This window comes from Canis lupus, chromosome 3 (assembly GCF_011100685.1).
Source record: "Canis lupus familiaris isolate Mischka breed German Shepherd chromosome 3, alternate assembly UU_Cfam_GSD_1.0, whole genome shotgun sequence".
Lineage (NCBI taxonomy): Eukaryota > Metazoa > Chordata > Mammalia > Carnivora > Canidae > Canis > Canis lupus.
In genome coordinates, this window is record NC_049224.1 from 33,226,720 (window position 1) to 33,238,959 (window position 12,240).

Genomic DNA, 12,240 nt, shown 5'->3' on the forward strand with positions numbered 1-12,240 from the left:
CTATATTGCTAACTCCATATTCAAGCCAACAAAAATACATGTAATCATTCTAGTGCTTTACTCTAAATTCCCCTTTTGAACTAGCTAGAGAAAACTCTTGGTTTTTAAAAGGCTCCTGTGATTAAGCAAGGCCCAACCAGATAGTTTCCATATCTTAAATTCAAGTGTACCATATAAATAACATAACTAATCATGGGAGTAAAATACATAAAATTCATGGTATGGGTAGAAAACCTTGGAAGTCATCTTAGAATTCTCCATATACAACTCAAAAAACCCTGTACGGTTTTGCCAAGAAAAAAAGATAAAGCACAAATAATCAATATCATAAAAAAGAGGGAGAAACATTATTTTATGGTTAAAAAATTAATTGAAAAAGCTATATCAATAATTCTACAACATAGGTTAAATTAACATATTCCTTGAAAGACAAAAACTACCAGAACTTATTAAAAATAGATAATCTTAAAAAATAGATAATCTTTATAAACCTATATCTATCAAAGAAGTTAAATTTTAATTAAAGACTTTCTAAATGCACAACTCTAATCACAGATAGTTTATCAAAAAAATTTTAAAAGATTTTATTCATGTATTCATGAGAGACAGAGAGAGAGAGAGAGAGAGAGAGAGACAGGCAGAGACACAGGCATAGGGAGAAGCAGGCTCCGTGCAGGGAGCCCGATGTAGGACTCAATCCCAGGTCTCCAGGAGCAGCCCTGGGTTGAAGGCAGCACTAAACTGCTGAGTCACCCGGGCTGCCCTCTATCAAATTTTATAAGCATGTATAGTACCAAGTATACAAACTTTTCCAGAATATAAAACAAAAAGAGCATTTCTAAACTCATTCTATGAGGGCTGCCTTACCAATAACAAAAATAGACATAGATATTACAAGAAAAGTTAATAAAACTAAAAAAGCAAATATCCCTTATTCATGTAGACACAAAAACCATCAACAAAATAAGAAAATAATTGAATCTAACAATATATATATATATATATATTGACATGTAAAGATTAATACCAGGAATGAAAGCCTGGCTCACATTAAAAAAATCAGTCAGTGTAATTCAACATATTAAGACTAAATGGGAAATATTATTTGGTCATTTAGGAAATATAGAAAAATAAATTGATGAAAGAGAATATTCATTTAAGAGAAAAAATCCCAGACAACTAAAAATAGAGGGGAACTTCATTAATTTATAGAGTATCAACAAAACAAACAAAAACACTACAGCTAAACATCATTCCCTCCCATTGAATATGAGCTAGACTTAGTGACGGTCTTCTAATTAGTAGAAAATAGAAAGGGATAAAATTATAATTTACAGTGGAGAAATCTGGCAGACAGTTTCTTAACAAAGTGATGAAGACTAATATCACCTGTAATAAGTAATGTTGATATCATGTAATCTCTGATGTTATATGATAAAAAGTGTCTACTATGAGAAAATATTAGAAATGCTTAAGCTGAGGATATTCCACAAAGTGTTTCACCATTAGTATCCAAAAGTGCCCAGGTTAGTTTGCTTTTCATAAAACAAATTGTCACAGATTAGAAGAGAGTATGGAGACATAAAAACTAAATGCAACATGGTATCTTTGATTGAATAGGAAAAAGACATTAATGGAAAAATTGATAAAATGTCAATAAAGGCTGTAGCCGAGCTAACAGTTTTGTGCCTATGTAAACTTCTGAGTTTTACCAACTTTGCCATTGCTATGTAAGATGTTAACAGTAAGGGAAAGTCAGTAAGGGAAAGTGAGCAAAAGGTAAACGAGAAGTCTTTGTATCATGTTTTACTAATTCTTTTGTAAATCTAAAATTCTTTCAAAAGATAAATAAAAATCAGTCCTGTCAGTTTATAAGACTATACCAGCAAAATATCTTCCAAGAATAAAGAAAAATAAACACTGCTCCAGACATATAAAAGTCGAAAGAATTCATAACCAGCAGATCCACACTACAAGAAATGTTATTTTTTCCCTTTCTGATATTTCCCACTCATTTTTTCTCCTTTCCCCTTTATTCCCTGTCATTATTTTTTATATTTCCCAAATGAAGGAGACCATATAATGTTCTTCCTTCTCTGATTGAACTTAATTCACTCAGGACAATACTCTCCAGTACCATCCACGTCAAAGCAAATGGTGGGTATTTGTCATTACTAATGGCTGAGTAATATTCCATTATATACATAGACCACATCTTCTTTATCCATTCATCTTTCGATGGACACCGAGGCTCCTTCCACAGTTTGGCTATTGTGGACATTGCTGCTATAAACATCAGGGTGCAGGGGTCTCGGCGTTTCATTGCATCTGTATTTTTGGGGTAAATCCCCAGCAGTGCAATGGCTGGGTCATAGAGCAGATCTATGATTAGGAGATCAGATATTTTTAACTCTTTGAGTAACATCCACAGAGTTTTCCAGAGGGACTGCACCAGTTCACATTCCCACCAACAGTGTAAGAGGGTTCCCTTTCTCCACATCCTCTCCAACACTTGTGGGTTCCTGCCTTGTTAATTTCCCCATTCTCAGTGGTGTGAGGTGGTATCTCATTGTGGTTTTGATTTGTATTTCCTTGATGGCAAGTGATGCGGAGCATTTTCTGATGTTCTTAAGGCCATGTGTATGTCTTCCTCTGTGAAATTTTTGTTCATGTCTTTTGTCCATTGCATGATTGGATCTTTTGTTTCTTTAGTGTTGAGTTAAAGAAGTTCTTTATAGATCTTGGATACTAGCCCTTTATCTGATACGTCATTTGCAAATATCTTCTCCCATTCTGTAGGTTGTCTTTTAGTTTTATTGACTGTATCTTTTGCTGTGCAAAAGCTTCTTATCTTGATGAAGTCCCAATAGTTCATTTTTGCTTTTGTTTCTTTTGCCTTCGTGGATGTATCTTGCAAGAAGTTACTGTGGCCGAGTTCAAAAAGGGTGTTGCCTGTGTTCTCCTCTAGGATTTTGATGGAATCTTGTCTCACATTTAGATCTTTCATCCATTTTGAGTTTATCTTTGTGTATGGTGCAAGAGAGTGGTCTAGTTTCATTCTTCTGCATGTGGATGTCCAATTTTCCCAGCACCATTTATTGAAGAGACTGTCTTTCTTCCAGTGGATCGTCTTTCCTCCTTTGTCGAATATTAGGTCACTATAAAGTTGAGGGTCCACTTCTGGATTCTCTATTCTGTTCCATTGATCCTGTGTCTGTTTTTGTGCCAGTACTACACTGTCTTGATGACCACAGCTTTGTAGTACAACCTGAAATCTGGCATTGTGATGCCCCCAGCTATGTTTTTCTTTTTTAATATTTCCCCTTGCTATTCAGGGTCTTTTCTGATTCCACACAAATCTTAAAATAATTTTTTCCAACTCTCTGAAGAAAGTCCATGGCATTTTGATAGGGATTGCATTAAATGTGTAAATTGCTCTGGGTAACATGAAATTTAAACAATATCAATTCTTCCAATCCATGAGCATGGAATATTTTTCCATCTCTTTGTGTCTTCCTCAGTTTCTTTCAGAAGTGTTCTATAGTTTTTAGGGTATAGATCCTTTACATCTTTGGTTAGGTTTATTCCTAGGTATCTTATGCTTTTGGGTGCAATTGTAAATGGGATTGACTCCTTAATAACTCAAATACAAAAGCTAACCTTACACCTAAAGGAGCTAGAGAAAAAGTAGCAAATAGATCCTACACCCAGCAGAAGAAGACAGTTAATAAAGAATTGAGCAGAACTCAATGAAATAGAGACCAGAAGAACTGTGGAACAGATCAACAAACCAACAAACCAGGGGTTAGTTCTTTGAAAGAATTAATAGGATAAATAAACCATTAGCCAGCCTTATTAAAAAGAAGAGAGAGAAGACTCAAATTAATAAAATCATGAATGAGAAAGGAGAGATCACTACCAACACCAAGGAAATACAAACGATTTTTAAAACTTATTATGAGCAGCTATATGCCAATAAATTAGGCAATCTAGAAGAAATGGACGCATTTCTGGAAAACCCCAAACTACTGGAACAGGAAGAAATAGAAAACCTGAACGGGCCAATAACCAGGGAGGAAATTGAAGCAGTCATCAAAAACCTCCCAAGACACAAAAGTCCAGGGCCAGATGGTTTCCCAGGGGAATTCTATCACACATTTAAAGAAGATCCATACCTATTCTACTAAAGCTGTTCGGAAAGATAGAAAGAGATGGAGTACTTCTAAATTCGTTCCATGAGGCCAGCATCATCTTAATTCCAAAACCAGAGAAAGACCCCACCAAAAAGGACAATTATAGACCAATATCCCTGATGAACATGGATGCAAAAATTCTCAACAATTTACTAGCCAATAGGATACAACAATATATTAAGAAGATTATTCACCATGACCAAGTGGGATTTATCCCCAGGATGCAAGGCTGGTTCAACATTCGTAAAGCAATCAATGTTATTGATCATATCAGCAAGAGAAAAACCAAGAATCATATGATCCTCTCAATAGATGCAGAGAAAGCATTTGACAAAATACAGCATCCATTCCTGATCAAAACTCTTCAGAGTGTAGGGATAGAGGGAACATTCCTCAGCATCTTAAAAGCCATCTATGAAAAACCCACAGCAAATATCATTCTCAATGGGGAAACACTGGGAGCCTTTCCCCTAAGATCAGGAACACGACAGGGATGTCCACTCTCACCACTGCTATTCAACATAGTACTAGAAGTCCTAGCCTCAGCAATCAGGCAACAAAAAGAAATAAAAGGCATTCAAATTGGCAAAGAAGAAGTCAAACTCTCCCTCTTGCAGATGACATGATACTCTAAATAGAAAACCCAAAAGACTCCACCCCATGATTGCTAGAACTCATACAGCAATTTGGCAGTGTGGCAGGATACAAAATCAATGCCCAGAAGTCAGTGGCATTTCTATACATTAACAATGAGACTATAAGAAATGTCAAAGGAAATCATCCACACAGGAAAAAAATGACAAGTGGAAACACGGATCTACACAAATGAATAAACATCCCTGTAAATGTAAAGCCAAGGCCAGAAGTACCATTTTGTATTATTCCATTTATATAGCTAGCATTCCTGAAATGGCAAGATGAAAATGGAGATCATATTAATGGTTGCTAATGATTAAGAAGGGTGTGAAGGAGGAAGGGAAATAGACATGACCATAAAATGGGGACATGAAAGATCCTTGTGATGGATGTTTCATATCTTGACTATATACCAATCTGTGATACACTTCCCCCTCGAAACAGTACTATTGGTATAACCTGGTAAAGAGTACATGGGATCTCTGTATTGTTTCTTACAATTATATTTTAACCAATAATGTTCTAAAAATTTTAAAAGGCAATTAAAAGACACCCTATCATGAAGCCTGGGTAGCTCAGTGGTTGAGCATCTGCCTTCAGCTCAGGGCATGATCCCAGCGCTCTGGGATCAAGTCCCACATCAGGCTCCCTGCATGGAGCCTGCTTCTCCCTCTGCTTGTGTCTCTGCCTCTCTCTCTGTGTCTCTCATGAATAAATAAATAATATTTTTAATAAAATATAAAATAAAAAACCCCTTATCAATCAAATAATACATCAAAATGTGAAAGTATTTTTAAGTGAATGGAAATTATATTGAATTTGTAAATGTTGAATGAAAATGAACTTAGTAAAAATCATCAATAATTCTGATTCAGATTTTGCCAAATTTGATTAGTTTCATTTAAATAAGCTATCTGATTTTTATTAAATATTAGTCATATGCTCTCCTTACCTGGAGCTTGGCCCTTATTTTAAAGTACTTTGTCCTTGGTGACTGTATCACAAGATTTGCATTAGGCGCTTGTTACTTCTGGGCTCCTGCCATCAGGTCCTCTCAAATCAACTCCTGAGAATGTTTCAGTGTGAGAATGCAAGACTCGTGGGTAATAAAACAAGTGTCATCTTCTAGAGTTGGCATTTTCTTAACACACTATGACACTTCATTTTCTTACTTGTAGGCAACTCCATTTTAGAAAATTAGAGATATAACTAAAATTAAAATCCCTAGTTTCTCATCTCCAGGTGTTCAAAAATGCTTTGACACTTACCAATCAAGATAGAATGGGTACAAGGCTCAGTGCCTGAAGAAGTCAGATGAAGAAAGTTCACCTGGGATATTTCATAAATATGTTTTTACTTTGTATAAAATCTGTCCAATTCTTTGTTTTAAAGCTTTGGGATTTTTCACAGTTGATAGAATTCCTTCAAATTCCATGTCAAGGATGGATGAACTGTCAGGAAGCCAGATTTAAATAGATTGTAGAAGCAGGAGCCTCTCTTGGGATAGAACTCATTATGTTTGTGATGAGGGTTTAAATTGGTTTTGAGGTGACTGATTTTGAGACTCTAAAAAGATGCTTCAGAGACTGGGCTTTTGATCAGTCTGTAACTGTCTACAGGGAATATTTTGGGAAGATTTGTGAGGCTTGCTTTGGGAAGGAGAATCTTTGTTCCTGGCACATCTTTGTAGCTGATGTCTGTGTTCTTTAGGAACAAAAATGCTAGTCAGCTTCTATTACCCCAGTCAACATTTAGAAACAGGTGTCTGTTCTTATTCTGATGGGACAGTTACTCAAGGCAAAATGTCTGGTCATTTTTATCTTTTCATTCTCCATTATTATAAGGCTCTTGAGTTATTTTTTTAAAGCAAATACAGCTGTATTTTGTCAAATGCTTTCTCTGCATCTATTGAGAGGATCATACGGTTCTTGTTTTTTCTCTTGCTGATATGATCAATCACATTGATTGCTTTACGAGTGTTGAACCAGCCTTGTGTCCCGGGGATAAATCCCACTTGTTCATGATGAATAATCTTCTTAATGTATTGTTGTATCCTATTGGCTAGTAAGTTGTTGAGAATTTTTGCATCCATGTTCATCAGGGATATTGGCCTATAATTCTCCTTTTTGGTGAGGTTTTGGAATTAAGGTGATGCTGGCCTCATAGAACGAATTTGGAAGTATTCCATCTCTTTCTATCTCTCCAAATAGCTTTAGTAGAATAGGTATGGTTGCTTCTTTAAACGTTTGATAAAATTCCCCTGGGAAGCCATGTGGCCGTGGACTTTTGTGTCTTGGGAGGTTTTCGATGACTGCTTCAATTACCTCCCTGGTTATTGGCCTATTCAGGTTTTCTATTTCTTCCTGTTCCAGTTTTGGTAGTCTGTGGTTTTCTTTTCCTTTAATTTTTTTTTTTTTTGGTTTTCCAGAAATGCGTCCATTTCTTCTGGATTGCCTAATTTATTGGTGTAAAGCTGCTCAAAATAAGTTTTTAAGACCATTTGTATTTCCTTGGTATTGGTGGTGATCTCTCCTTTCTCATTCATGATTTCATTAATTTGAGTCCTTTCTCTCTTCTTTTTAATAAGGCTGGCTAATGGTTTATCTATCTTATTAATTTTTTCAAAGAACCAACTCCTGGTTTTGTTGATCTGTTCCACAGTTCTTCTGGTCTCTATTTCATTGGGTTCTGCTTGAATCTTTATTAATTGTCTTTTGCTGGGTGGATCTATTTGCTGTTTTTTCTCCAGCTCTTTAGGTTAGCTTTTGTATTTGAGTTCTTTCCAGTTTTTTTTTTTTTGTGGTTGTCCTTTTTTTTATTTTTTTATTTTTTATTTTTTATTTTTTAATAATAAATTTTTATTGGTGTTCAATTTGCCAACATAACACCCAGTGCTCATCCCGTCAAGTGCTCCCCTCAGTGCCCGTCACCCATTCACCCCCACTCCCCGCCCTCCTTCCCTTCCACAACCACTAGTTAGTTTCCCAGAGTTAGGAGTCTTTATGTACTGTCTCCCTTTCTGATATTTCCTACCCATTTCTTCTCCCTTCCCTTCTCTTCCCTTTCACTATTATTTATATTCCCCAAATGAATGAGAACATACAATGTTTGTCCTTCTCCGATTGACTTACTTCACTCAGCATAATACCCTCCAGTTCCATTCACGATGAAGCAAATGGGTATTTGTCATTTCTAATGGCTGAGTAATATTCCATTGTATACATAAACCACATCTTCTTTATCCATTCATCTTTCAATGGACACCGAGGCTCCTTCCACAGTTTGGTTGTTGTAAACATTGCTGCTAGAAACATAGGGGTGCAGGGGTCCCAGCGTTTCATTGCATCTGTATCTTTGGGGTAAATCCAAAGATTTACATTGCATCTGTATCTTTGGTGCAATTGTTGGGCCGTAGGGCAGGTCTATTTTTAACTTTTTGAGGAACCTCCACACAGTTTTCCAGAATGGCTGCACCAGTTCACATTCCCACCAACAGTGTAAGAGGGTTCCCTTTTCTCCGCATCCTCTCCAACATTTGCGGTTTCCTGCCTTGTTAATTTTCCCCATTCTCACTGGTGTGAGGTGGTATCTCACTGTGGTTATGATTTGTATTTCCCTGATGGCAAGTGATGCAGAGCATTTTCTCATGTGCATGTTGGCCATGTCTATGTCTTCCTCTGTGAGATTTCTCTTCATGTCTTTTGCCCATTTTGTGATTGGATTGTTTGTTTCTTTGCTGTTGAGTTTAATAAGTTCTTTATAGATTTTGGAAACTAGCTCTTTATCTATACGTCATTTGCAAATATCTTCTCCCATTCTGTAGGTTGTCTTTCAGTTTTGTTGACTGTATCCTTTGCTGTGCAAAAGCTTTTTATCTTGATGAAGTCCCAATAGTTCATTTTTGCTTTTGTTTCTTTTACCTTCGTGGATGTATCTTTTAAGAAGTTACAGTGGCCAAGTTCAAAAAGGGTGTTGCCTGTGCTCTCCTCTAGCATTTTGATGGAATCTTGTCTCACATTTAGATCTTTCATCCATTTTGAGTTTATCATCGTGTATGGTGCAAGAGAGTGGTCCAGTTTCATTCTTCTGCATGTGGATGTCCAATTTTCCCAACACCATTTATTGAAGAGACTGTCTTTCTTCCAATGGATAGTCTTTCCTCCTTTATCGAATATTAGTTGACCATAAATTTCAGGGTCCACTTCTGGGTTCTCTATTCTGTTCCATTGATCTCTGTGTCTGTTTTTGTGCCAGTACCACACTGTCTTGACCACAGCTTTGTAGTACAACCTGAAATCTGGCATTGTGATGCCACCAGATATGGTTTTCTTTTTTAAAATTCCCCTGGCTATTCCAGGTCTTTTCTGATTCCTCACAAATCTTAAAATAATTTGTTCTAACTCTCTGAAGAAAGTCCATGGTATTTTGATAGAGATTGCATTAAACGTGTAAATTGCCCTGGGTAACATTGACATTTTCACAATATTAATTCTTCCAATCCATGAGCATGGAGTATTTTTCCATCTCTTTGTGTCTTCCTCAATTTCTTTCAGAAGTGTTCTATAGTTTTTAGGGTATAGATCCTTCACCTCTTTGGTTAGGTTTATTCCTATGTATCTTATGCTTTTGGGTGCAATTGTAAATGGGATTGACTCCTTAATTTCTCTTTTTTCATTCTCATTGTTAGTGTACAGAAATGCCACTGATTTTAGTGCATTGATTTTGTATCCTGCCACGCTGCCAAATTGCTGTATGAGTTCTAGCAATCTTGGGGTGGAGGCTTTTGGGTTTTCTATTTAGAGTATCATGTCATCGGCAAAGAGGGAGAATTTGACTTCTTCTTTGCCAATTTGAATGCCTTTAATGTCTTTTTGTTGTCTGATTGCTGAGGCTAGAACTTCCAGTACTATGTTGAATAGTAGTGGTGAGAGTGGACATCCCCGTCTTGTTCCTGATCTTAGGGGAAAGGCTCCCAGTGCTTCCCCATTGAGAATGATATTTGCTGTGGGCATTTCGTAGATGGCTTTTAAGATGCTGAGGAATGTTCCCTCTATCCCTACACTCTGAAGAGTTTGATCAGGAATAGATGCTGTATTTTGTCAAATGCTTTCTCTGCATCTAATGAGAGGATCATATGGTTCTTGTTTTTTCTCTTGCTGATATGATCAATCACATTGATTGTTTTACGAGTGTTGAACCAGCCTTGTGTCCTGGGAATAAATCCTACTTGGTCATGGTGAATAATCTTCTTAATTTACTGTTGGATCCTATTGGCTTGTATCTTGTTGAGAATTTTTGCATCCATGTTCATCAGGGATATTGGTCTATAATTCTCCTTTTCGGTGGGGTCTTTCTCTGGTTTTGGAATTAAGGTGATGCTGCCCTCATAGAATGAATTTGGAAGTACTCCACCTCTTTCTATCTTTCCGAACAGCTTTAGTAGAATAGGTACGGTTTCTTCTTTAAACATTTAATAGAATTCCCCTGGGAAACCATTTGGCCATGGACTTTTGTGTCTTGGGAGGTTTTTTATGACTGCTTCAATTTCCTCCCTGGTTATTGGCCTGTTCAGGTTTACTATTTCTTCCTGTTCCCGTTTTGGTAGTTTGTGGTTTTCCAGAAATGCGTCCATTTCTTCTAGATTGCCTAATTTATTGGCATATAGCTGTTCATAATATGTTTTTAAAATCGTTTGTATTTCCTTGGTGTTGGTAGTGATCTCTGCTTTCTTATTCATGATTTTATTAATCTGAGTCGTCTCTCTCTTCTTTTTAGTAAGGCTGGCTAATGGTTTATCTATCTTATTAATTCTTTCAAAGAACCAACTCCTGGTTTTGTTGATCAGTTCCACAGTTCTTCTGGTCTCTATTTCATTGAGTTCTGCTCGAATCTTTATTAACTGTCTTCTTCTGCTGGGTGTAGGATCTATTTGCTGTTTTTTCTCCAGCTCCTTTTGGTGGAAGGTTAGCTGGTGTATTTGAGTTCTTTCCAGTTTTTGGATGGACGCTTGTATTGCGATGTATTTCCCCCTCAGGACTGCTTTTGCTGCATCCCACAGATTTTGAATGGTTGTATCTTCATTCTCATTAGTTTCCATGAATCTTTTTAATTCTTCTGTAATTTCTTGGTTGACCCTTTCATCTTTTAGGAGGATGGTCCTTAACCTCCACGTTTTTGAGGTCCTTCCAAACTTCCTCTTGTGTTTTAGTTCTAATTTCAAAGCATTATGGTCTGAAAATATGCAGGGGATGATCCCAATCTTTTGGTATCGGTTAAGACCTGATTTGTGACCCAGTATGTGGTCTATTCTGGAGAAAGTTCCATGTGCACTTGAGAAGTATGTGTATTCAGTTGAGTTTGGATGTAAAGTTCTGTAAATATCTGTGAAATCCATCTAGTCCAGTGTATCATTTAAAGCTCTTGTTTCTTTGGAGATGTTGTGTTTAGAAGATCTGTCGATTACAGAAAGCACTAACTTCAGGTCACCAAGTATAAGTGTATTATTATCTAAGTATGTCTTAACTTTGATTATTAATTGATTGATATACTTGGCAGCTCCCAGATTCAGGGCATAAATATTGATGATTATTAGGTCTTCTTGTTGGATAGATCTTTTAAGTATGATATAGTGTCCCTCTTCATCTCTTAGTACAGTCTTTGGGATAAACTTTAATTTATCTGATATGAGGATTGCCACTGCTGCTTTCTTTTGAGGACCATTTGAATGGTAAATGGTTCTCCAACCTTTTATTTTCAGGCTATAGGTGTCCTTATGTCTAAAATTAGTCTCTTGTAGAGAGCAAATAGATGGGTCTTGCTTTTTTATCCAGTCTGAAACCCTGCACCTTTTGATGGGGTCATTAAGCCATTCATGTTGAGAGTTACTATAGCAAATACAGAGGATGCCTGCAAATTACCAAAAATAATAGGCAGTATATATAATTATCATAGATATTCAGTCTGTGGCACTGAACCCTGTAGATTCTGTACTATGGTACTTTAACTTTATATAATAAGCAAATGTATCCTAAAATAAAAATAAATGAGATCAGAGAGTAGGCTGTGTGGATTTTCTGGATTTCAAATTGACAGATGGAACCTAACATAAAAGATGCCTTCAGAAAAGGCAAATTTTAGGGAGTGGGAATTTAAGGAACTCCTTTACTTAACAAGATAGGTTTATGTCATGTTTGTACTGGCCTTGGGTCTCTTTCTACAGATCTGTCACTTGTCTCTCTGCCCCATTCTGTACCTCATAGATACTGGCAACTATGGCTATTTCCCTAGTTCCTAGGTAAGTGGCTAAATTTACCAGTGGGAAAGGTAGCTGGCAGAATGGATAATGGGAGAAACTAGGTTATTTTTCCCTCTCCCTGGCTGTCTTTGGGCTATGTCTCAAGGACATGGAGCC

The 12,240-nt window shown here is 36.7% G+C and overlaps 1 protein-coding gene and 1 long non-coding RNA gene across 2 annotated transcripts in view; both read right to left on the minus strand.

Moving 5' to 3' along the window:
• The window catches only part of GABRG3 (gamma-aminobutyric acid type A receptor subunit gamma3), a 740,987-nt gene that overhangs the window by 39,919 nt on the left and 688,828 nt on the right, over positions 1-12,240 (minus strand). The gene's annotated exons all lie outside the window — the stretch shown is intronic.
• The window catches only part of LOC119876133, a 46,896-nt gene that overhangs the window by 328 nt on the left and 34,328 nt on the right, over positions 1-12,240 (minus strand). The window lies entirely within an intron of this gene.